The following is a 25,836-nucleotide window of genomic DNA, read 5'->3' on the forward strand; positions in this document are numbered from 1 at the left end:
AGGATTGGGGAAGCTCAGGAAATACTAAGTTCTGAGGGTCAATACAGGTTCAGGTTTGGGTGAACGCCCAGGTACCTCCCCCACAAGGAGTTTTACACTCTCTGATGTCACACTGTGGGTTCTGGGGCGCTCTAGAGGCTCTGATGGTTTTTGTCCCCTTCTAAGACGTGGCCCTGCCTCTCCCAGCAGTGCAGTGAGCCAGGTATGGCCCATGTGAAGGGATGAAAACCTCCAGCCTTCTGTGTGAATGTCCCGCTCCTTCCCCGGGGCAGTTTCCAGAGCTGAGCCAGTTGTGTAAGGGAGGGCATTGCCCTGGTCCAAAGCCCTGTCCCACCTGGCAGCATCTGCTTCTGGTTGGCCTCTTCCCTTCCCTGGCTCCCAGCTCAGTCCCTCACAGCTCTGCTCCCCAAAAGCCAAGAGGGATCGATGGTACCTGAGAACTACTCCATCCCACTGAAAATGGCTCAATTTGACCTCAAAAACATCTCAATCCCGCCTCAAAATTTCGGGGTGTCCTCTGTGCCTAAATTGCTCCCAGTTGTGGATGTTCCTGCCCATGAACTTCACCCAGTTGTTGCCATCGAGGAAGTGACAGTGGGCTTTTCCCCAGAAATGGAACACACCTGTGTGGTAAAGGAGACAGGTGAGGGGGTGCCCCCCTTGCCCCCTACGAGCCCCCATGACCCCACAGCAGGTTGGGGGCTCAAGGGACCACTCCAGATCCCCCGTTCCCATGCCCCTCTGCCCCACGGCCACCACAGCAGTGGCTGCTGGGTGGGGCACCCCCACTGTGAGCCCCCCAAGGAGGGACAGGGGAACCCAGCAAGGTTCTGCCTAACCCCCTTTCCCCAGAGCCCCAGGGAACAGATCAAGAGAACCAGTGATAGGGACACAAAGAGACTCCCAGAGGAATCGCTTTGCCTCTGTCGCCCCTCCCCTTACCCACCTCTCAAACACCTTTCTCATCTTCCCTGCGCTGCTCCCTCTCTCACCCAAGAGCTCCTCACCCGCAGCCTGGGGTGCTCCCAGCACCCAGAGCGGGGTGATATGGGGGGACACACGCGGGTCCCCATTCCCGATCCATCCCGGGGCCGGTTCTGCCCCCTCCCATCACAGTATTCCCGCAGGGTCCCTCCAAATCTCTCCCCACTGCCCCCCAGTAAATGGGACTGGGGCGAACTGGGAAGGATTATTGGGAACATTGGGAGCAGCTGGGCGGGGGCAGAGTGACAGCGGGGCTGGGGGGGACACACGACTTCCCCAAAATCAGCGCGGGGACGGAGCGGGGTGTCCTGGCCGGGCCCGAGGGGCTGCAGCCCCAGCCAGCTCAGGAGCTCTGTGGGCAGAGAAAAGGGGTTGGCACCCGACTGGGGGCCCCGGGGGCAGCACACACGCTTTGAGGGAGGGGGAACACAACCCCCAGGACCTCTCCTTACATTCTTGTGCAGGTAGAAGCCGAGCCCCAGAGCCAGGAAGACGAACCCCAACACAGAGCCACCGATCCCCATCAGCACCTTGCTGTGGGCGGCATCCGGCGGCATCTCTGGGGGACCACAGGGGTCAGGACCACCCAAAACCTTACAGACACCCCAAGGCCCTTCAAGCACCCTTGCACCCCTCCAGCCCACCCAAGACCTTTCCTATCCCCATCCAATCTTACTAGTACCACCCAAGTCCCTTCCCGTCCCTCTACTACCCCAAACTCCTTCCCAGTTGACACTCATTCCCCAATGATACCCCAAACCTTTTCTCAGACCCTTCCCAGTCCCACCAGGGCTCACCAACACCATTGCCAGTAGATCGGAGCACACTCAATTTCCCTTCCACTCCTGCTTTTACATCCCCAGCCTGCTTCCAGCCCCTCTGTCTCCATCAGACTTCCTTCCAGTTACACCCAGCATCCTCAATTCCCTCGCAGCAGCCACCACAAAACCCCTAAATGCATCCCAGTCTTCCCAGCATCCTCCAAACCTCTTCTCTGCCCTCTGTGGCCATCCAAACCCTACTCCCAGTTACCCCTTGGCTCCTTCAAACTCCCCTCCAATCAATCCCAGCTACTACCAACTCCTCTCCCAGTTCCCCCAGTCCTACCCCCCCCCATTCCCCGGCGCAGTGGGGGCCGGGCCATACCCCCGTGCTGGCTCAGGGGCTGCTCCAGGCTGACGTGCTCCACCTGGCAGGTGTAGCTGACTCCGTGCCGTGGGGGGGTTTCCAGAAGCACCAGGAGCTGGTAGGTCAAGTCCCCGTTGGGGACCACGTCAGTGGCCACCACGTGCTCCGAGAGCTCCTGCTGGCCCTGGAACCACCTGACCTGGATCTCAGCAGGGTAGAAAACCATCACGGAGCAGAGCAGGCGGCCGGGGCCGGGCTGGGAGCTCCAGGGCCACAGTGAGATGGACACGCTGGGGGGCACTGGGAGCGAGCGGGGACACACTGGGATGAGATGCCGGTGAAATGGGAGATACGGGGGGAGGGCTTGGGCAACATTGAGAGGGATTGGGGGGAGACTGGGACGGCACTTAAAGAGGTGGGAGGGGGTTGGAGAGTGCTGGGAGGGCACTGGGAGAGAGGATGGAGGTCTGGGAGTGGACTGAGGACTGGGAATGGAATGAGAATGGTCTGGCAGTGGACTGAGACGGAGTAGGAGGGATTGAGAGGGGCTGGAAGGGACTCCGAGGACACTGGGAGGGCCTGGAGCGGCACTGGGAGGGACTGGGAATGAAGCGCGCGGCGCTGGGAGGTTGAGTCCAGCGCGGGGCACTCGGCGCTTGCGGATCTGCCCAGCAACAGATGAGTCATCCGAGAGACGCGCTGTGATTGGCTGAGGGGCTTCAGCTCCGCGCACGGCCGAGAGGGGCACACGCGCGAGGCGCTGGGAGAAAACGGGATAAACTGGGAGAGCCACAGGAGTCACTGGAAGGGGGCAAGAGGCCACGGGCATGGGCACAGGAGGGCTAGAGGCTTTGGGGTGATTCCCAGAGAGGTTTTGAGGGGCTCCAGGGCCATTCCCAGGGCAGGGCCTGAGGGGACACGCTCTGTCCCACACTCACCTCTGCGCTCCACGAGGAACGGGCTGGACAACTCGGAGTTGTGCCGGCAGTGCCTGTCCACCGCAGCCCGTCTGTACTCCATCCATTCCGGGTCGCTGTTCCAGTACCTGGCAATCTTCTCCCCATATGGGGTGTCCCCCACAAAGTGCCCCACATCGCTGTCGAAGTGCACGTACTGCTCCCGGTTGTAGATGAACCTCTTCACGAACCTCACTCGGTCGGTGCCGTTAATGAAGTGACACTCAGACTTAACGATCTCCTGGAACACCTCTGTTTGTGCAGGACACAGGTCAGGGGGTGCCCCCCCAGCAGCCCCCACCACTCCACAGCAAGCCATGAACTCAGAGAACCACCCCGTGTGCCCACTGTGCAACCCCAGCGCCCCACGTGCCAACCCTTGTAGGATCTTCTCCACACTTTCCTCCCTCTTTCCCATAACTCCTCAGTCGCCAGCACCACCCTACATCAATATGAGCGTGTCACTTTCCCCTTTTCCATCTACGCCCCACCGTTCCCACTACTTCCCTTCCCGCCCCTCCTGTTCACCCGAGAGCTCCGCGCCCGCAAACGAGAAGGCTCCCAGCACCACCAGTGGCACCAGTATGGCCCCAGCTCCCGCCACCCGCCCCATGGCCAGCGCCGGCAGATTCTGACACCTCTCCCTCCCAAATTCCGCTGGCGGGGGGCGCTGGGGGCGAGGGCAGGGCGCGGGTGGAGTCCAGGTGAAGAACTCTGGGCGCTGCGAGACTGCCTGGCAACTGAGGAGTCATCAGCGCCGCGTGCTCTGGTTGGCTCGATGTTGTTTGGACCTCTCTGGCTGAGGAGAGGCCCGGGAGTTGAAGGAAGGACCTGGAGAGATCCCACCCTGAGCACCAGCACAGGCACAACAGACCCAGCCTGGGTGCAGGGAGGGAATTTATCTCCAACCAAATCACAGCAGGACAAGGAGAAGGGAGATAAATCTCTTCAACACCTTCTCTCCACCCAACGGGGATCACCCAGACCAGGGCTCTGCCACACGGGCATCACTGGGGATCATCCAACGCCGATCCTCCCATGGGGGATGAAGCTGGAGCAGAGCACAAAGCTCTTCCTGCACTCAGGGCACTTGCAGGGCTTCCCTTACTGGTGGCTCTTGGGTCAAGTGAGAGCTCACAGAGAAGCTCTTTCCACACTCAGGACACTCGTAGGGCCTGTCCCCGATGTGGATTTTGTGGTCCTTGATGAGGTGCAAGCTCTTGCTGAAGCTCTGCTCCCATTCCAAGAACTTGTAGGGTTGTTTCCTGGGGTGGATCCTACGATGAGTGATCAACACAGCCTTCCATATGAAGCTCTTCCCATGTTCCAAGCACCAACAGGGGTGTTCTGTAGTTTAGATCTCCTGGTGCTGGATCAGGTGGGAGCTCTGGCAGGAGCTCATTCCACATTACAAGCACTTGTAGGGTGTCTCAGTTTGAGAGACGATTTAGAAGAGGACACTCTGGAATGAGTGTTGTCTCCTCTACAGGGTCCCAATAATCCCTTTCCACCAATAAGAAATTAATAATTATAGATGAAAGTGAAAAAAAAACTCCAACAGTTTATTAACAAACAGTAAGCCCACAAGGCAAGAAAAATAAAAGTAAATAACTATTAAATTGTCAGACCTTACCCCACACACCTAGGACAAAAGACTCAAAACGCCAGAGCAAAGAGAAATTCCCGCTCGCGGTACAGGTGGTGCCGGCTTCTCCCGCAGGGGAAAATCCAACCAGGGGCTCTCCCGAAGGAGATGAAAGCCCGAGGCTCGCCCGGCCTTGAACTCCTCCCCAGCTGGGCCCCGCGGGCTCGGTTCCGGCAGGCGAAGCAGCGGGGCTGAAGCCTCGGGCTGTTTTCTCTCCCGGCTCGGCCCGGCTCGCAGTGGCTTTGGGCTGCAGCGGCGCTGCTCCGCTCCTGCCAGCGCGGAGCCCCCGGGCTCCGACACAGCAGCTGCTCAGTTCGCCTCCAGGCACGCCAGGGCTCGACACTGCAGCCTCTCCGAGCCAAGGAAAGGGAAAAAAATCCTTTCTTTGTCTGGGCCAAAAAAGCTTTTCAGCCAAACAGAAAACCTCGGTGCACAGAGAGAGCGAAAAACCCGAGCAGCGAGGCTTCAAAACGCCCGCGCAGCGAACAAGGAGCCTCTCCCCGCCCCACACACATCCCATCCCGGGCTCCCGGAGTTTAGATACAGTAACCGTTCTTTGACCACAAAGCAGAGGATCATGGAAGGTACCATCACAATAACTCAATCCAAGAAAATTGTGTGTACAATAATCACATGTATCTATCTATCTATAAAAGCAGGGACTGCACTCTGGATGCAGCAATGTGCCGGTAGGACAGGAGTGGAGAGGCTGAACCCCACGGGAGGTGTGGAGTGCAGAGCCACTGCGGCCAAGTGCGCCTGATGTGCCCAAGGGTGTCCGATTTTGCCTGTGTGTGTCTGAGTGTGCCCTAGTGTGTGCCTGAGTGTGCCCAACTGTGTCCGACTGCGCCCGAGCATGTCTGATTTTGCCTGAGTATGTAATAAGGGTAAAACATAGTTTGTTCATCAAACTTAGTATAAGTTTATACTGCAGCCTTAGAAACTTAGTTTCTCTTTACTAACAAAACTCTGTTTATTGACAAAACTTAGTTTGTTTGCTAATAAAGTAAAAGCTTTAAGTTGCTTAAACTATATAGCTTTAGAAGTTTATTATTTTTTGCTACTCAGTATAACTAAGGCCCCAAAACCTTATCAAACGGGGAATAGATAAGCTTGTACGCCAATTATCTCTAACCATGTATGGTAAAGTTGTTTCAAGTTTGCCAGGACAGCAAGACCTGAGACCCCAGCCTCCCCCTTCAAGCACCTGGAAGACTACCGCCTAGCAAATGAGACCACGCATGCGAACAAAGAAGCTGAAAGAGATAACAAATCCAGGAAACAATTCCAGATAAAAGGGGGTGAAAGAAAGGGAGATGTGTGAATTGCTGGAGAAAAATGGAATTGTAACGGGTTTTCTCAGCAACACCCAGATCTGTTGGCTCACTTGTTATTGCCTGCTCTAATTACAATAAATTACCTTTAATTGACTACTGCCGATTCGCTTCAAATTTATTTCAAGTATGCGTGAGTGTGTCTGAGCGTGCCTGAGTGTCTGAGTGTGTCGGAGTTTGCACGAGTGTGCCCGAGTGTGCCTCAGTGTGGTCGAGTGTGCCCAAGTGTGACTGATTGTGACCAAGCAAGTCATATTTTGCCCGAGTGTGCCCGATTACTATCTATTATTTGGCTTTATTATCTAAAATTGATAAAGCAGATGAAATCCGAAGTGCAGAGTAACAGGGAAAGTGGGAGAAAAATGCAGAGAAAGGGAGAGATTTTACTGACCTGCAAATCCTTTGTAGACAGTTCAGAGACCCTTAATTCTTCTGAAACCGCTGTGGGGGGCCCCAGGAAAATTCTTAACATGGCGCCAACTGCATGGTGACAGAAGAGAAAACCTGGGAAAAACCCCAAGATGGCGGTGGCTGTGTGGCCATCGGCAGCAAAAAGAAACCCAGGCTCCCTCGTGAGGCATTGTCCCTACTCCGACCAGGCCCTGGTGGGCTTTACCCCGTCCTTCAACCATGCATTGGTGGGTAGTACTCCCGGCTGCGGTCCTGCCTTCGCGAGGAGGGGTCCCCACCCCGGCCTTTGGAAGGCATGCTTTTGCCTCAAAAAGAAGGCGTGCCTCTGCCCTGAGTCACCATGGAAACCCCTGCCGACTGCAGACAAAGGGCCCGCCATGATTACATCATACTAGGAGCGACAGGTGACCGAGTGTGCCCAAGTGAGCCCGAGTGTGCCCGAGAGTGTGTGAGTGTGCCGCAGTGTGCTGTAATGTGCCCGTGTGTGTTTGAGTGCGCCTGAGTGTGCCAGAGAGTGCCTGCGTGTGTCTGAGTGTGCCCTAGTTTGTGGCCAAGTGTGCCTGAGTATGCCCAAGGGTGTCTGATTTTGCTTGCGTGTGTCTTAATGTACCCTAGTGTATGTCCAAGTTTCCCTGAGTGTGCCCAAACGTGTCCGATTTTGCCTGAGTGTGCATGTCCGAGTGTGCCCTAGCGCATGCGTGAGTGTCTGTGTGTCTGAGTGTGTCCAAATTTACATGAGTGTGCCCAAGTGTGCCTGAGAGTGCCTCAGTGTGGTCGAGTGTGCCCAGGTATGATTGATTGTGGCCAAGGGTGTCCGATTTTGCCTGCGTGTGTCTGAGTGTGCCCTAGTGTGTGTCCAAGTGTGCCTGAGTGTGCACAACTGTGCCCAAGTGTGCCCGAGCTTGTCCAATTTTCCCTGAGTATGCGTGAGTGTGTCTGGGTGTGCCCTAGTCTGTGCCTGAGCGTCTGAGTGTGTCCGAGTTTGCATGACTGTGCCCGAGAGTGCCCAAGTGTGCCCGAGAATGTGTGAGTATGCCGTAGTGTGCTGTAATATGCCTGTGTGTGTTTGAGTGTACCTGAGTGTGCCAGAGAGCACCTGCATGTGTCTGAGTGTGCCCGAGTGTGTGGCCAAGTGTGCCTGAGTGTACCCGAGTTTGCCTGGGAGGGCCTGGGTTTAGTCACTACTCCTGAGTTTGTCTAAGTGTGCCCTAGTGTGCCTGAGGGTGTCTGATTCACCCAGAGGGTTCCAGAGTGTGTCCGATTATGCCTGTGTGTGTGTGAGTGTGCCCAAGTGTGTCTGATTTTGCCCAAATTGATGAGCAGAAAAGCACTCTATAACTCACAGAAATAAGTTATAAGAGTAGGTATGTATTTATTCAGCGCTGGGTGCATGGGGGATAACTCCTCCAAAAGCATGCACACCTTTGGCGACCTGTGCCTCGCCTTTTATTCTCTACAAACTAGGAATATACAATTCACCTAATACATATTCATTGCCTATCCCCGCTTCATATGGAAATTAGTTTCACGCCTCTTTGTGACTGCGCATTGTTCCTTTTTGGGTCGATCTGGTGGTCTTTGGGGGTCTTCAGATGAAGTAAATAGTCTTCCTCTCAGTTTGAACTTTTCACCTTGTATTCTTGCGCATGCTCTCTTCTTAGTCCTTCGGTCATTTTCCAGACTTCGGTATCAGTTTTCTCTTCCCAGGGACCCCCTCATCCTGTGGGTCTTTGTTCTTCTATTTTAATCTGCCAACTTCATCCTGCAGCTTGGCTGCTCTTCCTGTTTTGCAAGCACCATACATTATAGCTGACACTATAGTTTTGTCAGTTCCCTTTTCAATCAAAATCTTTCTAAATATTTGATTCTTAATTCTGAATTTCTCTATTTCAAAATGTTTCTGATTTTTTCTGAGTGTGCCCAATTGTGTGCCTGATTCTGCCCAAGAGCGTCTGATTTTGCCTAAGTGTGTCTGAGTATGTCTGAGTGTGCTCAAGAATGCCGGAGTATGACCCAGGGTGTCTGAGTGTTCCTGAGAAGGCCTGAGTGGTGTCAACTGCGCCTGAGTGTGTCTGAGTGTGCCTGAGTTTGCCTGAGTGTGTGTTAGTGTGCCTGCCTGTGGCCACGTGGGCCCCAGTGTGCTTGAGAGTGCCTGAGTATGACCCAGTGTTACTGTATGCGGTTCCTGGAGCGGTGATGGTCACAGTAACATGACAACTTTCTTACATGAGCAAGAAAGAGCATTTATTCAAAGAAATCGTGGATTTAAATAGTGTACATCGTAGAAAATGATTTACAGACATTTCATTGGACAGAGCAGAAGACACCCCTTTAGAAACACTCTGTGACTAGAGTCACGTACACTGCAGGTGTTATAATCTTTGTTTTGGGTTTCTGTCCCTGAAGAGCCTGAGGGCCAAGCTCATCCAGCCTGGGAAAATCCTGGCCGGATTCTCCTAGGCCTCAGACAGTCAGCCACAGCCCAGGGTATCTGAGTGTGCCCAAGAAGGCCTGAGTGGGGTCAACTGTGCCCAAGTGTGTCTGAGTGTGCCCTAGTGTGCCCAAGGATGTCTGATTTTCCCTGAGGGTGTCTGAGTGTACTTGAGAGTGTCCCATTTTGCCTGAGTGTGCCTGATTCTGCCCAAGTGTGTTTGACTGTTTCCTAGTGTGCCTGAGGTTGTCTGGTTTTCCCAGAGGCTTCCTGAGTGTGTCCGCTTTTGCCTGAGTGTGTGTGAGTGTTACCAAGTGTGTCTGATTTTGCCCGAATGATTTTGTCGAGTGTGCCTGATTGTGTGTCTGATTCTGCCCAAGTGTGTCTGATTTTGCCTAAGTGTGTCTGAGTATGTCCGAGTGTACTCGAGAATGCCTGAGTATGGCCCAGAGTGTCTGAGTGTTCCTGAGAAGGCCTGAGTTGGGTTGACTGTGCCCGAGTGTGTCTGAGTGTGCCCTAGTTTGCCTGAGGATGTCTGATTTTGCCTGAGGGTGTCTGAGTGTACCTGAGTGTTCCCGAGTGTGTCCCATTTTGCCTGAGTGTGTCTGAGTGTGTGTTAGTGTTCCTGCCTGTGCCCACGTGGGTCCCAGTCATACTCAAGAATGACTGAGTATGGCCCAGGGTGTGTGAATGTGCCTGAGAAGGCCTGATTGGAGCTGACTGTGCCCAAGTGTGTCTGAGTGTCCCTTGTGTGCCTGAGGATGTCTGATTTTCCCTGAAGGTACCTGTGTCCGATTTTGCCTTAGTTTTTGTGAGTGTGCCTGAATGTTTCTGATTTTGCCCAAGTGTGTCTGATTTTGCCTAAGTGTGTCTGAGTATGTCCGAGTGTACTTGAGAATGCCTGAGTATGGCCCAGGGTGTCTGACTGTGCTTGCGAAGGCTAATACTAACCAGACAGTGGCTTGATGCTGTACCTGGGTTTGTGCCCATGTGTGTCCGAGTGTGCCTGAGTGTTCCCGTATTGTTTTGAGTGTTGTGGAGTTTGTCAATGTGTGCACGCATGTGTGAGAATGTATGTGAGTGTGTCTGAGTGTGCCCAAACGTCTTTGTGTTGTCGAGTGTCCCCGACTGTATTTGAGTCTGCTTGAGTTTGGACGAGTCTTCCCGAGTGTGTCTGAATTTTCCTGACAGTATTTGAGTGTGCCCTAGTCTCTCTGGATGTGCGTGAGTGTGTCCAAGTGTGCCAAATTTGTGTGCGTTGTCGAGTGTGCTCGAGAGTATTTGAGTGTGTCCAAGTGTGCCGGAGTGTTCCCAAATGTTTGTGGGTGTTGTGGAGTGTGCCCAAGTGCATGTGAGTGTTGTGCAAGTGTGCCTGAGAGTGCTTGAGTTTGGTTGAGTGTGCCCGAGTGTGTCTGATTTTGCCCGAGTGTTTCTGAGTGTGTTCGAGTGTGTCCGAGTGTCTTCGTATGTGTCCGAGTGTGCCTGTGTGTTCCCACTTGTTGTGTAAGTGTTGTCGAGTGTGGAGAACACATGCTTCAAACTTGTGGAAACTTGTTTTTGACTCACATTTAAGGACCAGTTCTTTTTCTTTTGCAACCTACAAAGTTCTGGCAGGTCGCCGCTCTCTCTGCACGATGCTTGTCGGCTCAAAGTACCACACTAGAGCTCTGAAGTACCGAAGATCTAGGGAAATGTCTTGCGCAGCTAAATGTGCAGCAACAAAGTCACATTCCTCACATCTCCAACCCATGGCCCAAAATGTGGTGTTGTTTTGAGTGCCTTGGACACAAAGCGACCAATCCATAGAGCAATTCTCTCTCCTGCCGTGTTTCGCTGAGCTAGAGCAGCAAGAACAGTTTGTGCTCTGTGGAAGAGAAAAGATACGAGTATACCTGAAGTAAGGGAATAGCCGTACACGTCACACAGGAGGTCTGTATAGTATGCAAAGCTTTGAACGGCATTGCAGCGCTTCCATGTCGGCCTGAATCACAAATGGCAAAGAATGAAGTCTCAGAGAAACAGGCTTGGGTGTGAAGCTGTCGTGATGCTGTTCTGGGCATGAGAGGTTACCCAAAAGATTTCCCTTTCAATTCAGACGACAAAAGAGGCATGGACACTTTAGGGAACACTCGGGCTAACTGCGACACACTTGAACAAACTCGGGCAAAATCACACACACTCGGGCACACTCAAATACACTAGGGCGCACTCGACACAACTCACAAATAATAGGGCACTCTCGGGCACAGGCGGACACACGCACAATTATTCGGGCACATTTGGATACACTCACACGCCCTCGGACACACTTGGGCACATTGGAAACACTCGAACATACTCAGATACATTAGGGCAAAATCAGACACACTCGGGCACACTCGACCAAACGCAGTAACTCTTGGGCACATTCGCACACAATTGGGCACTCTCAAATACATTTTGGCCACACTCAACAACACTCACACATTCGGGAACACTCAGGAACACACAGGCACACTCGGTCACACATGGGCACACTCATACACACTCAGGCACACTTAAATATACTCAGACACACTCGGCAACACTCACACACATTTGAGAACGCTTGCACTCACTCGGACACACTCAAATACACTCGGACATAGCTGGCAACACTGACAGACATTTGGGAAAGCTCGGGCACACTCGTGCACACGCAAGAACACGTGGACACACTCCGGCACACTTGACACATTCAGACACAGTCGGGCAAACTTGTCCGTACTCACACACATTCGGGAACACTCTGGAAAACTCGTACACACTTGGGCCCACTCAAATACACTCGGGAGCACTTGACAACACTCATACATACTTGGGAACAGTCAGGCTCAATCAGGCACACTTGGCACGCTCACTCACAATCATACACACTCATCCACACACAGGCACACTTGGCCATACTCAGGCACACTGCAGCAAACTGGGGCACACGTGGGCAAAGGTGAGCACATGGGGTACCGGGTTGTGTGACACCAGGGGGCAGTCATCACAAGAGGCAATGATGTCACAAGCCTCGGTGGCCGTCAGATGAAACTGCTTCTGCAAAGTATGTGCATTCTGATGGAATAACCCATGCAATGCTCGGGCTTGAGCAAGCTTGTCAGGCTGAGGTGCCACCCAGGCAGGGTTGGCCAACCTATCAGCCCTGGCATTACCTTCCATTAGAAAACCTGTCAAGTCCGTGTGACTCCGTATGTGCAGGATGTAATATGGATGAACTCGGTCTTGAATTGTGCACCAGAAGGCCTTCAGCAGCCCGAACAAGGATGTGTTGTCAACCTCCTTCAGGAGTGAGCAATCCAAGTGCTGAGTTATGTCTGCAACATAAGCAGAGTCAGTGACCAAATCCAAAGGTACCTGTGAGAATAATTGGAACGCCATCATGACAGCCCTCAGCTCAATTATCTGAGCAGAACCTGTCTCATGGCCCTCCAAGGATTGCCAGCCAGACTCATCCTTCCAGGTAACAATGGCTTTCCCTGTTTTGTTCTGACCCATCAGTGAAGATGCTAGGACCTTGCACTGGCATCCGACTATTTTTGGATCTTAAAGACCATTTAACTGTCTTTGCCATATGCAATAGCTTATGGCTGGGCAGATGATAAGCAATCTGTCCCGTTAATTCTTGCAGGGCACTTTGCAAGGGGACACTATTAATAAAAGCCCCTTCAAAAAATTCCCGCTCTATAGGAAGTACAATCCTTGCAGGGTCTGCTGCCATCAATTGCACGTATCTTTGACGGCATTTGAGTATCAGTTGGGCAAGCAATTCAAACACTGTAGTCACTGTCTTTTTCAGCTGATGTGGCAAAAAAAACCCATTCCAAAATGTGCAAGGGATCAGACCAGGTATCATTCCATTGGCCGATGATGCCTGTAGGATGCAAATCTGGATTGACAATTACAGATTTGACCCAATGTGCATCCCCCAGGTAGCCAGAACATCCCACCCCCAGAAGTTGATTGGGGCTGCAGTGATGTAGGGCCGGACAGTAGTTGTTTGCCCTTCAGGGTTCCTGATCAGCACAGGTCCTTGGTTAACAAAGGTCTGTGCTGTACCCCCCACTCCTGTAATGGCCTGGCCAAGTGGGGCCATCGTCCAGATGGGAGGCCAGGCAGAGAGAGAAATCACTGTCACATCTGCCCCGATATCGATCAAACCTCTGAGCTGAATCTGAGGTGGGTTGGCTCCTGGCAGTGCCAGAGTGCACACCATTTGAGGGTGTTGATTGGAGATGTTCATGGTCCAATAGACCTGTGGCAGTCCTGTAGATCCAAAACCACCGTCCTTTCGATCTCACTGATCAGCCCTAGAACATAGGAATGGAAAGGCACCAGCTGAGCGATGCGCGTTCCTGTGGGAATAGTGACCGGAGGACAAGGGGTAGAAACTATTGCATGTATTTGACCTGTGAAATCTGCATCAATGACTGCTGGGTGCACAAAGGTTCCCTGGAGAGTGGCACTAGATCATCCCATGACCAGTGCACTCAACCCTGGCCCAAGGGTCCAAAGGCATCCAGGGGAACCTTATGCAAACTGGCAGAGTCTAGGACGACTGTGGTTGCAGTGTGTACATCCATGCTGGCGGAGCCCCTGGTGCGTGCTGAGTGCTGGCTGAAGAACCCTGTGTCAGTACCGGGGACTGAGGCACTGCTGGTATCTGCGTGCTGCACCCCAGAGCGCTCGGCTGTCTGTTTCCCTGGCCAGCCACAGGCTTCCTTGATTTGCATTGATTGGCATAGTGACCTGGCTTTTTGCACTTAGCACTTAGCACCAACGTTCTGCTGATGTGGCTTCTGCTGATACTTGCCCTTAGTCCTCCCTTTCTTCTGCTGGCCACTCCCTGACATCTTTTGCTGGTGCCACATGGCAGCTGCCAATGTGGTGATCTCATGGTCAATAGTTCCCACATGAACACATGCCTGCACCATATCAGTCAGTGAGGGGTCACCTGGCAGAGACTACGATTTTCAAGCAATCGACATTAGCATTGTCTCTGGCCAGCTGTTTACGTAACAGCTGCCTCAGAGTATCATCTTCGACTTGCTTCTCCAAGGCTGCTGCCACTTTTTCCACAAACTGTAGAAATGGCTCTCTAGGACCCTGAGTGATCTTAACGTATTTTGGCTTTGGGGCTGCAGCTTCAATGGTTTTTACAATCGCTGCAAACCCTACCTTTTGGCACTGCTCCAGGATCAAAGGATCCCAGGTAACTTGGAGGTCAGGACTAGAGAAACGGTGCTGGCCCATTAGAGCATCAGTCCCCACACCATATCTGGGGTCTTCCTATGGGCGCACCATGTTCTCGGCAGCTGCCTTGTCAGCCATGTGTCTCCAATTGTCCTCAAAAACTCGAAATTTACAGGCTGAAACAGCACCTGAGCTATATGTGTGATGTCATACAGAGCTAGCAGATCTGTGTTCAACACCCTAATAATTTGCATTACTTGAATAAACCCAAGCCGATATCGTGCTACCTTGTCCTGTAAATCTTGGACAACACGCCAGGCAAGCCTGTCGGGTTGTCCCGAACCGGGCACAGCCTTAAACACAGGAAAGTCTGGAGGACCGCCCATGCCCTGGGGATCCACACCACCAGCCAGTGGCAGGGGATCCTCAGGGACAGAGCTGGACTGAGATGAGTCCACCTGGACAGCCTCTTCCTCCCGAAGGACTCCTCCTGTAGGCATGCCTAGCTGTTCCAGGAGGTACCAGTCACTGTGCTGCAACGCTCGAAGCCTCACAGCTTCCCAAAAGCTGCGATGATTCTTCGGCCGCACTGTGACAGAACACGGGGGGAGAGTCCACAGATTGTTGTGGGAAGAAACCGTGGGATCAGTGCTGCTTTCCGAAGGAAAGCCATGCCTCGGGAGGGGGGGCTGCAATCCATTCCCGTCGGCAGCGCTGGGCTGAGGCAATGAAGGATGCCCCCAGCCCAGGGAAGACGACGCAGTAGCTGTGTACACAGGTGGAAAAGGCTCGGCCACGGACACAGGGTGTTATAAGTGCATGACATATGATTGGCTTTTCGCAACTATTGGGATAAATGTTATATGTATCATGTTAAAATAGCTTTTCTGTATGAATGTAGGTTTTTTCTTCTAATAGCCAAAGTTAGACAGAAGTTTTTTAGAGATAGTATGCTGAAACTACCTGTCTAGTTGAGAGAACAGCCCGTGAACGTGTGATGGGAACCCTGCAGCTGACACGACAATTATCAACACTCACCGGCTGCAAAAGGACAGGACCACCACCCAAATTAAAAGGTGATAAGAAGAGGATTAAAACCTCAAGCCACGAAACACGCATGCTCTAAAAAGGTGGACCCAAGGAGTGGCCATGCTAAACAGTTCCCAAAACTTTTTATTAAACATGAGGGATTATGAATATGCAACAGGTTGATGTATTGTGAAGTGAATTTAAAGGGGTATTTCCTGAAGAAACCGAGTGCTCTTGGCAGCTTGCCAAGCATCCGGCCATTTTAACCTTTTGCTTTATGTGTGTCTCCTATAGTCTTTTTATTAAACCTTTTTAAATTTTACCAGGACAGTGAAACGTGTTTTTCACAACTGGGGGCTCTTGCCGGGATCAACACTTTGCCTCCAAGACCCCAGGGGTCCCAGAGCGGGAGGCGCGCCCCGCCCGATTTCGGCAGCCTCGCTCCGCTTCCCCTTGTGCAGACTGGGAGTTTGCAGATCAGACAACCCGAAGGACAAGGAGATGGTAAAGCAAAAGAAAAAAAGGAGAAAAAGGCTCCCTAGACCGCGGCAGTAGCCTCACAATTCTAAGTGCACGAAGGCCTGGACAAGAAAAGAGGATTGATAAGTATTGTTCAGGGGGGCGGATCGAGGGGGGACGAGTGTGTGTGTGTCTGAGACGCGGGCTGGTTACCCCAGACCTGTGAGGCGAGTGTGGCAGTTTCCGAATGCTGCAGTTCTGACATGTCGCGAGGCACTCAGTCAGCGAGGAAATGAAGCGAGAGAAGAAAGAGTGAAAGAATCCCCTCGGGGTAATCGGGACTGGGTCCCGGGTGAGGGGTTGAGGACCCCTTGGAGGGAGCTGAGGGTTTCCTGGTGTAATCCACTGGGAAACGGGAAGTGAGGGCCCCACAAAAAGGCTGCCAGGTTGAGGGGAAATCCAAGAGCATCTGGGCTTTAAGAAGCTCCCAGACTGAGGACCCCAAGAAACTTGGGCTTTAGAGGTTTTATACCCATGGGTAAGTATTAACAGCTGACTTAAAAAAAGTAAGAGGTACCTTATTTTTTTGTTTGTGTCTTGTTGTGAGTGGGGGAGGAGAGTGAAAAAAAGGAAATAAATAAAAACGAGTGAGTGTGAATGAACGAAAGTGAATGTAGTATAGATTGTTGATCTTTATTTTAAGTGGGGTGAAATAAGACTGTTGTGTAAGACTGTTGTGTGGTGAGAGAGGAGTAATATTCCAGTGTTGGGGAAGCGGGAAAAAGGCCAGGGGTAAATAGATAAAATTCTGAAAAATGGGACAAAAATTAGTAAATTAGGCTCAGGAGAAAAAGGGGATAAAAGGGTGCCAGCAGAGATGCCTGAAGATAGCCCTCTGGGAATTATGTTAGCTAATTGGGATGCAGACGGTTCTACAAGAGAAAAGGAAAAAGTAAAGATGATCCAGTTTTGTATGATAGAATGGGCTAAAACAGAAATAAGCTCTGACCATGTCCATTGGCACAGATATGGCTCTTTTGAAGCTTGGATTTGCCAGGCTATAAACAAATTTGTAAATTCAAAAGAACCGGTTAACTCGGAAGAAGGACAATATGCTGCATGCTGGATAAGGGGAAAAGAGTCAACGGGAGTAAAAGTTTATAAAATATCAGAAAAGAAAAAGAAAGAAGGAAACTGGGACCCTCTAGATACGTTGCCCCTGCCGTTCCCGCCAGCTCCCGCACCGTTCGGGGCTGCGCCGCTCGCCCCAGCCCCGGGGTACCCCCTCGCTCCAGCCCTGGAATTCCCGTTCGCCCCGGCCCCGCTCGGTCCCACCGGCAGTGCTGGGTTCCCCAGCAGCGCCGGCCCCGCTGGGTCCCCTGGCAGCTCCAGCCACGCTGGGTCTCCCATCAGCGCCGGCTGCTCCTCCTGCTATGGCTCCCGCCCCAGCCACCACGCTAGCAGCGCCAGCGGCTGCGCTTCCACCTGCCTGTCCCACAGCCGCCCCGGCTGCCCCGTTCCCGGCCGTCCCCGACCCGGCTGCTCTGTCCGCTCTGGACCCCGCCGCTCCAAAGCACGCGGCCGCCCATGCTCCGCTCTGGTTTCCGCCGGCAGGCTCTGGCCGCTTGGCAGTTCCGGTAGCAGTCCCCCCCTACACCGCCTCCCCATCCTCGGAGGACTGTGGCTCGCCCGTCCCTGTCCCTGCTCCCTCAGCAACAATTGCCTCGGCTGCCCAAGACGCCTCTTCTCTTAGAGGGGAAGCGCCATACCAAAATACAAGAAGTTCCCTTAAACGGCAGACTTCCTTTGACACTTCCCCGAAACTAGAGAAGAGGGATATAAGGGACAGTAAGCAAGAAAACTGGGGAGGAAAGATTCATTTATTCCCATTACGAGAAGTTCCTATGGGAGGAGGGGGAACAGTTTTTGTTAACTCCCCTTTAACTTTTTCAGAAGTTAGAGAATTTAAAAATTAAAGGCTTATTAGAAGATCCCGTAGATACAGCTGAAAAATTAGACCAATTTTTAGGCCCAAATATTTGTACTTGGGAAGAGATACACTCAATAAGGACAATAATATTTTCCCCAGAGGAGAGACAGATGATTAGAAATGCTGGAATAAAGATTTGGGAAAGGGAAACCAGCAGGGACCACCGGGGTTCAGAAAATGCCAATAGCACCTCCTAATTGGTATCAAAATGAGGAGTCAGGGAGACAACATATGTATGATTATTGTAATTTGATAATCAAAGGAATAAAGGAGGCAGCACCCCGGGGCCAAAATGTCACAAAGGCTTTTGAAGCACAGCAAGGAAAAGATGAAACACCAACAGAATGGTTGGAACGTCTTTGGAAAAGTATGAAACAATATTCTGGAATAGGTCCTGATACAATACCAGGACAGGTTCTATTAAGAGTTAATTTTGTCACTCATGCCTGGCCAGATATTAGAAAAAAGCTGGAGAAAATAGAAGACTGGCACGATAGATCATTGAATGAATTATTAAGGGAAGCTCAAAAAGTTTATGTCTGGAGAGATGAAGAAAAAGCCAAAAGAGAAGCAAAAGTTATGGTAGCCACTATGAGAGAAAGTAACTTCCAGAAAAGTCTGAAGGCCCCAAACATAACTTCTAAATGATCAGGTCTTAAAGGAAAAAACAGAACCCCAGTACAAGCAACATCTCAGGGGTACTCTAATGCCTGCTTTTACTGTGGGAAGGAGGGGCACTTCAAGAAAGAGTGTCCCGACCAAAAAAGGAACCTGAAAATCTTCCAAGAGATGGGCTCAGAAGAATAGGGGAGTCATAGGCTCTATTTTCTGGGGGACAAATACCATCTAGAGACTGTGATAACTTTAAAATTGGGTCCCCAGGGGGAGGAATTAGAATTTGTGGTTGACACAGGGGCAGAAAGAACCTGCCTATTAAAAACCCAGAAGGTTGCAATATAAGTAAAGACACTGCAAAAGTAACAGGGGCAAAAGGGGAAGATTTCACATTGCCTATCATTAAAGATGTAATAATTGAAGGGGAGACAAAAATTTGGCTGGGAGATATTTTATTGGTTCATGGGGCATGCAGCAACTTATTAGGGAGGGATTTACAGGTAAAGCTAGGAATAGGGGTGATACCAGAAGAAGGGAGAAAGACAGCTAAGATTTTAAAACTTAACCAAGAGGATGAGAATAAAATAAATAAAGAAGTGTGGACTGGGGAAGGAAATAGGGGGTGGCTAGATATTGACCCCATAAGGGTTACAATTGAGAGAGAAGAATGTCCCATACGTGTACATCAGTACCCTATGTCCTTAGGAGGGTGAGAAGGCTTAAAGCCAGTGATAGAGGGACTAATAAAGGATGGGACATTAGAATCTTGTATGTCTCCTCATAATACCCCTATTCTGCCAGTAAAAAAGCCTGATGGGAAATATAGATTAGTACCAGACCTACGGGAGGTTAACAAGAGAACTCGGACTCGTTATCCTGTGGTACCCAACCCTTACACTCTTCTGAGTAAAGTCCCACCCCAGCATCAGCGGTTTAGTGTAGTGGGCCTCAAAGATGCTTTCTGGGTATGCCCATTAGCAGAAGAAAGCCGGGATATCTTTGCCTTTGAATGTCTCAGATCCAAAAACTGAGAGAAAGCAGCAACTAAGGTGGAAAAAATTACCACGGGGTTTTACAGAATCTCCAAACTTATTTGGACAAGCTTTAGAAACAATATTACAAACCTTCCCCCACTCCTCATGGAATACAAATTATCCAATATGTAGATGATCTTTTATTATCTGGGGAAGCTGAAGTTAAAGTTAGGGAGGCTACCATAAAACTTTTGAATTTTCTCGGGGAAAAGGGATTAAGAGTATCAAAGGGAAAACTACAATTTGTGGAATCAGAAGAAAAGTATCTTGGGCATTTAATAAGCAAGGGTAGCAGTAACCTAAACCCCGAAAGGATTGCAGGAATGTCTCTTCCTCCTCCCTCTTCAAAAAAGGAAATTAGAAAGCTACTTGGATTATTGGGCTATTGTAGAATATGGATTGAAGTGTACACACAGGCAGTGAAGTTTTTGTATGGAAAATTGACTGAGGGAGATAATGTAATGTGGACCAGAGAAGATGATAGTAAATTAGAAGAACTAAAGTTAAAATTCACCTCAGTACCAGCTTTAAGCTTGCCCTCATTGGAAAAACCCTTTCATTTGTATGTGAATGTGGAAAATGGGGTAGCTCATGGAGTTTTGTCTCAGGGATGGGGAGGAGTGAAAAGACCGGTTGCCTATTTATCAAAAATGTTGGATCCAGTAAGCCATGGCTGGTCGGTATGTATCCAAGCTATAGCAGCCACTGCTATTCTGGTGGAGGAAAGCCATAAGCTTACTTTTGGAAGTAAACTGATTGTGTGTACACCCCATGCAGTCTGAAATGTGTTAAACCAGAAAGCTGAAAAATGGTTAACAGGTTCTAGAATGTTAAAATATGAAGCAATTTTAATAGACAGTGACGATTTAACATTAGAGATAAATAAAGTTTAAACCCAGCTCAATTTCTAGATATGATTTGACACATAATTGTTTAGAAATTATCCAATATCAAACAAAGATTCGAGAAGATCTGGCTGAACAGGCCCTCGTGGAAGGGGAAAGAATCTATGTTGATGGTTCCTCCAGATGCATACAAGGAAAAAGAATGTCAGGATATGCTTTAATTGATGGAAACAATATGCAAACTATCGAAAAAGGAAAACTACCTTCCAATTGGTCGGCTCAAACCTGTGAATTATATGCTATAAAAAGAGCATTGGAATATTTAAAACATAAAAAGGGAACCATATATACTGACTCAAGATATGCTTTTGGGGTAGTACGCACTTTCGGAAAAAATCTGGGAAGAAAGGGGGTTAATTCAAAACGAAAGGGATTAATACACGAGAGCCTCGTTTTGGAAGTTTTGGAGGCATTAAAGTTGCCTGAGGAAATAGCTGTGGTACATATCAAGGAACATCAAAAGGGAATGACTTCAGAAATAAGGGGAAATAACTTGGCAGATCATGAAGCTAAAGATGCAGCAGAAAATGGGGTTGAGAAGGTTATGCTAATTTTAACCCCAAAAAGGGAAGAATTGGAAAATCCAAAATTCAGTGAAGCAGAAGAAAAGGAATTGAGTAGGATAGGGGAAAAGTCAGATGAATCTGGGAAATGGAAACTACCTGATGGCAGGCAATTACTTAATAAGGCACTTACTAGAAAAATATTAGGAGATATTTTCATCAAAAGACTCATTGGGGTACTCAAGCTCTGTGTGATCACTTCCTAAGGAATTATGAGTGTATTGGGATTTTTGGATTAGCAAAACAAGTAACTGAAAGATGTATAATTTGTCAAAAGGTAAATAAAAAAGTAATGAGAAAAACAATGTTTGGAGGCCGTGAGTTAGCACTCTGACCATTTCAAAGTATTCAAGTGGACTTCACTGAACTTCCCCAAGTACAGAGATGGAAGTTTTTATTAGTAATAACAGACCATCTAACTCATTGGGTGGAAGCTGTTCCCACTGTCAGAGCAACAGCTAATGTGGTCTGTAAAATCCTTTTGGAACAAATTATTCCCAGATATGAAATGATTAATAGAATAGACTCAGACAGAGGAACACATTTTACATCAAAAGTCCTACAGCAAATAGTTCAGACCTTGGGAATAAAGTGGGAATTACATACCCCATGGCATCCACAGAGTTCAGGCCGGGTAGAAAGGATGAACCAGACTTTAAAGACAACCCTAACAAAATTAATAATTGAAATCCAGATGTCATGGGTAAAATGTTTACCTTTGGCTTTATTGCTTTATTGAGCATCCAAACACAACCTAGGTCTGACCTAGGAGTGTCGCCTTATGAAATGGTGTTTGGGTTACCCTTTCTGACCACTCAACATGAAACTGTCACCTATGAAGTAGGGAAAAAGAATGTTAAAGAATATGTCAACACAATTGCAAAAACCCTTGAAAATTTGCAGTCAAAAGGGATAATCCCTCAAACCACACCCCTAGATTTTAAGATCCACGATATCCAGCCAGGGAAATGGGTACTGGTGAAAACATGCAAAGAACAATCTTTAACCCCACAGTGGGAAAGGCCCTTTTCAGGTATTGCTGATAACTGAAGCTGCTATCTGAACCAGGGAATGCAGGTGGATCCACTCCAGCAGAATCAAAGGACCTGTGGAGAAACCTGAGGAGTGGACTATAACATCTGAACCTGGTGACACCAAACTGACTCTTAAGCGAGGACCAGTTGGTAACGAATTGGGAGGACCCAAAAATCCTTCCATCAGCTTCCATCAATGCCACACGGCATATCCTGACTGACTCATACTAAATAATGGACATATTCACTGGATTAAGTGTAAAGGTCGAAATTGTAGAAGAACTGATGTTGTAATACATACAATTAACAGTCTCATTATAGGAAGTTCTGAATACCAAATCTTGTTCCTATCTTGAAAAAAACTAAGAACCACTAAAATAATAACTTTATTTTGTGGATGGGAGTTACTAATGCCTGTTGACTGGGGAATACCTGAGCTGAGGAAACAGTAGATTCCTACTACAGCTAAGAAGTGTCAAAACCAGCAAGTGACAAGGAAATAGAGGGCAAGACCGGATTGGCCTCTGTATCTGCCACCGAGAAGATCATAACACCTGCTGTGGGTGGCAACCCCATAGGCATGGTAGGTGGAGGTGTAAGTCATACCGGACTTCTATTATTCCTTTTTCTGTCACTCAGTTTCTGCCTTTTCGCTGTCAGGAGGCTGGCAAGACCATGTTACAGATGCTACCGGAAGCTGTACATGGAAAGACACCGAGGTTCTTTCCTTATTACACATACCCATGTCAACAGCCACTGTTATGACCCATCCAAATTAAGTACCTGTGAACAAAATGGAAAAATTCTGATTGCAGAAAACCCTGGAATAAGAAATAACCAATTGGAAAGTAAACGTCCAAGAGGAGAAAAATGGCTTTGTTTCACATATATCATTGACAGTAAGGCCCAAGATTTGGTAAAAGAACAATTAGTAAATATAAAAGGAATATTGCTCAAAGCCAAATGACGTATAAAAAGAAAGACTGTGGGTGTTGTTATAAGTGCATGACATATTATTGGCTTTCCGCAAGTATTGGGATAAATGCTTTATGTATCATGTCAAAATAGCTTTTCTGTATGAATGTAGGTTTTTTCTTTTCTTTTCTTCTAATAGCAAAAGTTAGACAGAAGTTTTTTAGAGATAGTATGCTGAAACTACCTGCCTAGTTGAGAGAACAGCCCGTGAACGTGTGATGGGGGCCCTGCAGCTGACACGACAATTATCAACACTCACCGGCTGCAAAAGGCCGGGACCACCATCCAAATTAAAAGGTGATAACAAGAGGATTAAAACCACAAGCCACGAAACACGCATGCTCTAAAAAGGCGGACCCAAGGAGTGGCCATGCTAAACAGTTCCCAAAACTTTTTATTAAACATGAGGGATTATGAATATGCAACAGGTTGATGTATATTTAAAGAGTCGTTCCCGAAGCAACAGTGTACTCTTGGCAGCTTGCCAAGCATCCGACCGTTTTAACCTTTTACTTTATGTGTGTCTCCTATTGTCTTTTTATTAAACCTTTTTAAATTTTACGAGGACAGCGAAACGTGTTTTTCACACAGGGGCAGGTCCCTGTCCGTCCGCGGGACTGGTCGCCGGGGCCAACGCAGCAGGCGGTGCCACCGCTCCCCCGCGGCGGAGGGATCCTGCCGCCCCACGCCAAGAGGCGGGCCGGGATCTGCCATCAGCGCTGAGGGGAGGGGCGGCACCGCCCCTACCCCAGCTCCTGCAGCGAGCTGCGTCTGCCACCCCGCCCTACGGGCGGAGCCGCGGGCGTAGAGGGAGCCGCCCCCGCGGGCGGCGGAGGGGCACCGCAAAGCCCGGAGCTCTTGAGTCGGGGGTGCGAGCGGAGAGCCGCCCGGGCCGCCTGGCAGTGGCGCATCCCGGCCCTCACAGACACGGCGGGACACGCGGGCTCCTCGCCTGTGACGACCGGCAGGACACGGGCGCCGCGGGCACGGCCGCTGCTGCGTGCGGAGCCCCCAAAGCCACCAGCACGGCATGCATTGTACTTACCTGTTGACTGACCAGCTCGGCAAGGACAAGCAAGGATCGCATGGTCTCTGCAGGCAGAGGAGGGGCAGAGGGGATGGCGATGCCGGCGGACTGCTGTTTCCCTGTGGAGTGCCCCGACTTTGGTGGCGGGGAGGGAAGGGAAACCGCGAGTGACACTGGAGCGAACGGGGGGCACTGGGCAGCCCCGGCTTCCTCCGGGGCACCTGTGCTCTCCAGCTTCGCTGGGGAAGGATAGGTAGGCTTGACGAAATCCCTCGGGGATGGATACACGGGATTTTCATAATCTTAGGGCAAGGGATATTTTACCCACGGGGGTTCCAGGAGGGGAGTCAGAGTGTCCCCACCCAAATTTCCTTGGAAAAACTGCATTTTGGGAATTTGGGAGGGGAACTGGAGGATTCCAAATTGCCCATGCCTGGAAGGCTGTTTTTCCCTGGGGATTTGGGAAGGATACTGGAGAATTCTAAATTCCCAAAGCCCAGGATGCCATTATTCCACGTGAATTTGTGAGGGGAGCTGGAGGGTTCAAAATTCCCAAAACCAGGAATGTAGTAATACCTCGGGAATTTGGGAGGGGAATGGGGGAGATTCTCAATTCCTGACACCTGTTTTCTGTTATTCCATCGGGAATATGCTGGGACTAGGGGTGAGTGCATGGGGGATACTAAATTGCTAACATTCAGAAGTTCATTATTCCATGGGAAATTGGGAGCTGAACTGGAGAATTCTCAATTCCTGACACCAGCAGTGATGTGATTACATGGGAATTTGTTTGAAATTTGAGAGGGTGTATGGGGGATTCTAGATTCCCCATACCCAGAATGCCATTATTCCATTCGAAACCGGTGGGGATTGTGGTGAGCTAGAAAGTTCGTTCAGAAGACATCGTTATGCACGAGGAGTTAGGCCCCGCCCTCTCCATGGCGTTAGCCAATCACAGCTGTATCGAAGTTACTTAAGCCCGTGTTTGCCGAGAAATAAACGCATTTCACCGTCGACTGCATCAGTGTAGCGAGTGATTTGTCCGGCGACTGGGATTGTAAGAGTGTACGTGTGTGTTCGCCGTGGCCCGCTCTAACCAGGTCGCCACTTGCCTTCGTTTCTCCCCCAACGAAGGCAACAGGGGATCTGGAGGATTCTACATTCCTGACACTCGTAATGCTGTTATTCCATGGAAATTTTCTGGGAAATTGAGAGGGCGTATGGAGGATACTAATTTCCAGACACCCAGAAGGCAATTATTCTGTGGGAAATTGGGAGGGGAGCAGGAGGATTCCAAATTACCAATCCACAGAATTCAGAAATTCCGTGATTCTGTTGGGAATTTGGGCAGGGAGCTCCGAGTCAGCAAGTCTTGCCTGGAAGGCACCTGCAAGACTAAACTCCTTGAAAGACTACAGGACAGCAGGTTCTGCGCTGTTGTCTTGAGGGCTGCTGCCACAAGGACAGGAGACTCCTCATCAAGGATTGTAGTCAGCAAATCCCTCAGTCTGGTCTCGAGGTCACCTCCTGGAATAACACTTTGGAAAAGCTTCGGATCAGACACGAATGAGGGCACTGTGTGGGAGCTCCTCACAGCACCGCTCTGGCGCGTCCTGTCCCATCACCTGCTCCGAGCACTGTGGCATGGCCGTGTCACCGGCAGCTCCTATGTCACCACACGTCACAAAGGGTCCTATGACACCCTGTCCTGTTCCATGCCATGGTGACCATCCTGCACCGTGTCACAAAGGGCTCTTGCACACACTATGTGGTGGTAGTTTGCTTAAAATACCATACAAAACACTGCCTCATCATGCTGGTTCTAAAGATTGATATTACAATTCCTAAAATTTGTACAAAACATTGTGTTAGCCAGTTCAGATTAGGTAACCAAGATGTTAGCATTTCCCACAAATGTTTCCTCCAAGATGCAATGTCTTTGGTCACTTCAGGGAGTACTTTTCCATGTTGCCAAGTGGTATGGATATCCCCTGCTGTTTGCCCTGACTGATCTATAGAAGTGCAACAACTGGTATAAATTAGAACACAAACTCCTCCCATTTGGCTGTTACCATATCTAACACTACGTGGTTTTGAAA

At 49.9% G+C, this 25,836-nt stretch overlaps 1 pseudogene; it reads right to left on the reverse strand.

The window, feature by feature from the left end:
* Positions 1-486: 486 nt before the first annotated feature.
* On the reverse strand, positions 487-17,200 carry LOC117007082 (annotated as a pseudogene).
* Positions 17,201-25,836: the final 8,636 nt, after the last annotated feature.

This window comes from Catharus ustulatus, chromosome 25, assembly GCF_009819885.2.
Source record: "Catharus ustulatus isolate bCatUst1 chromosome 25, bCatUst1.pri.v2, whole genome shotgun sequence".
In the NCBI taxonomy this organism is placed as follows: Eukaryota; Metazoa; Chordata; class Aves; order Passeriformes; family Turdidae; genus Catharus; species Catharus ustulatus.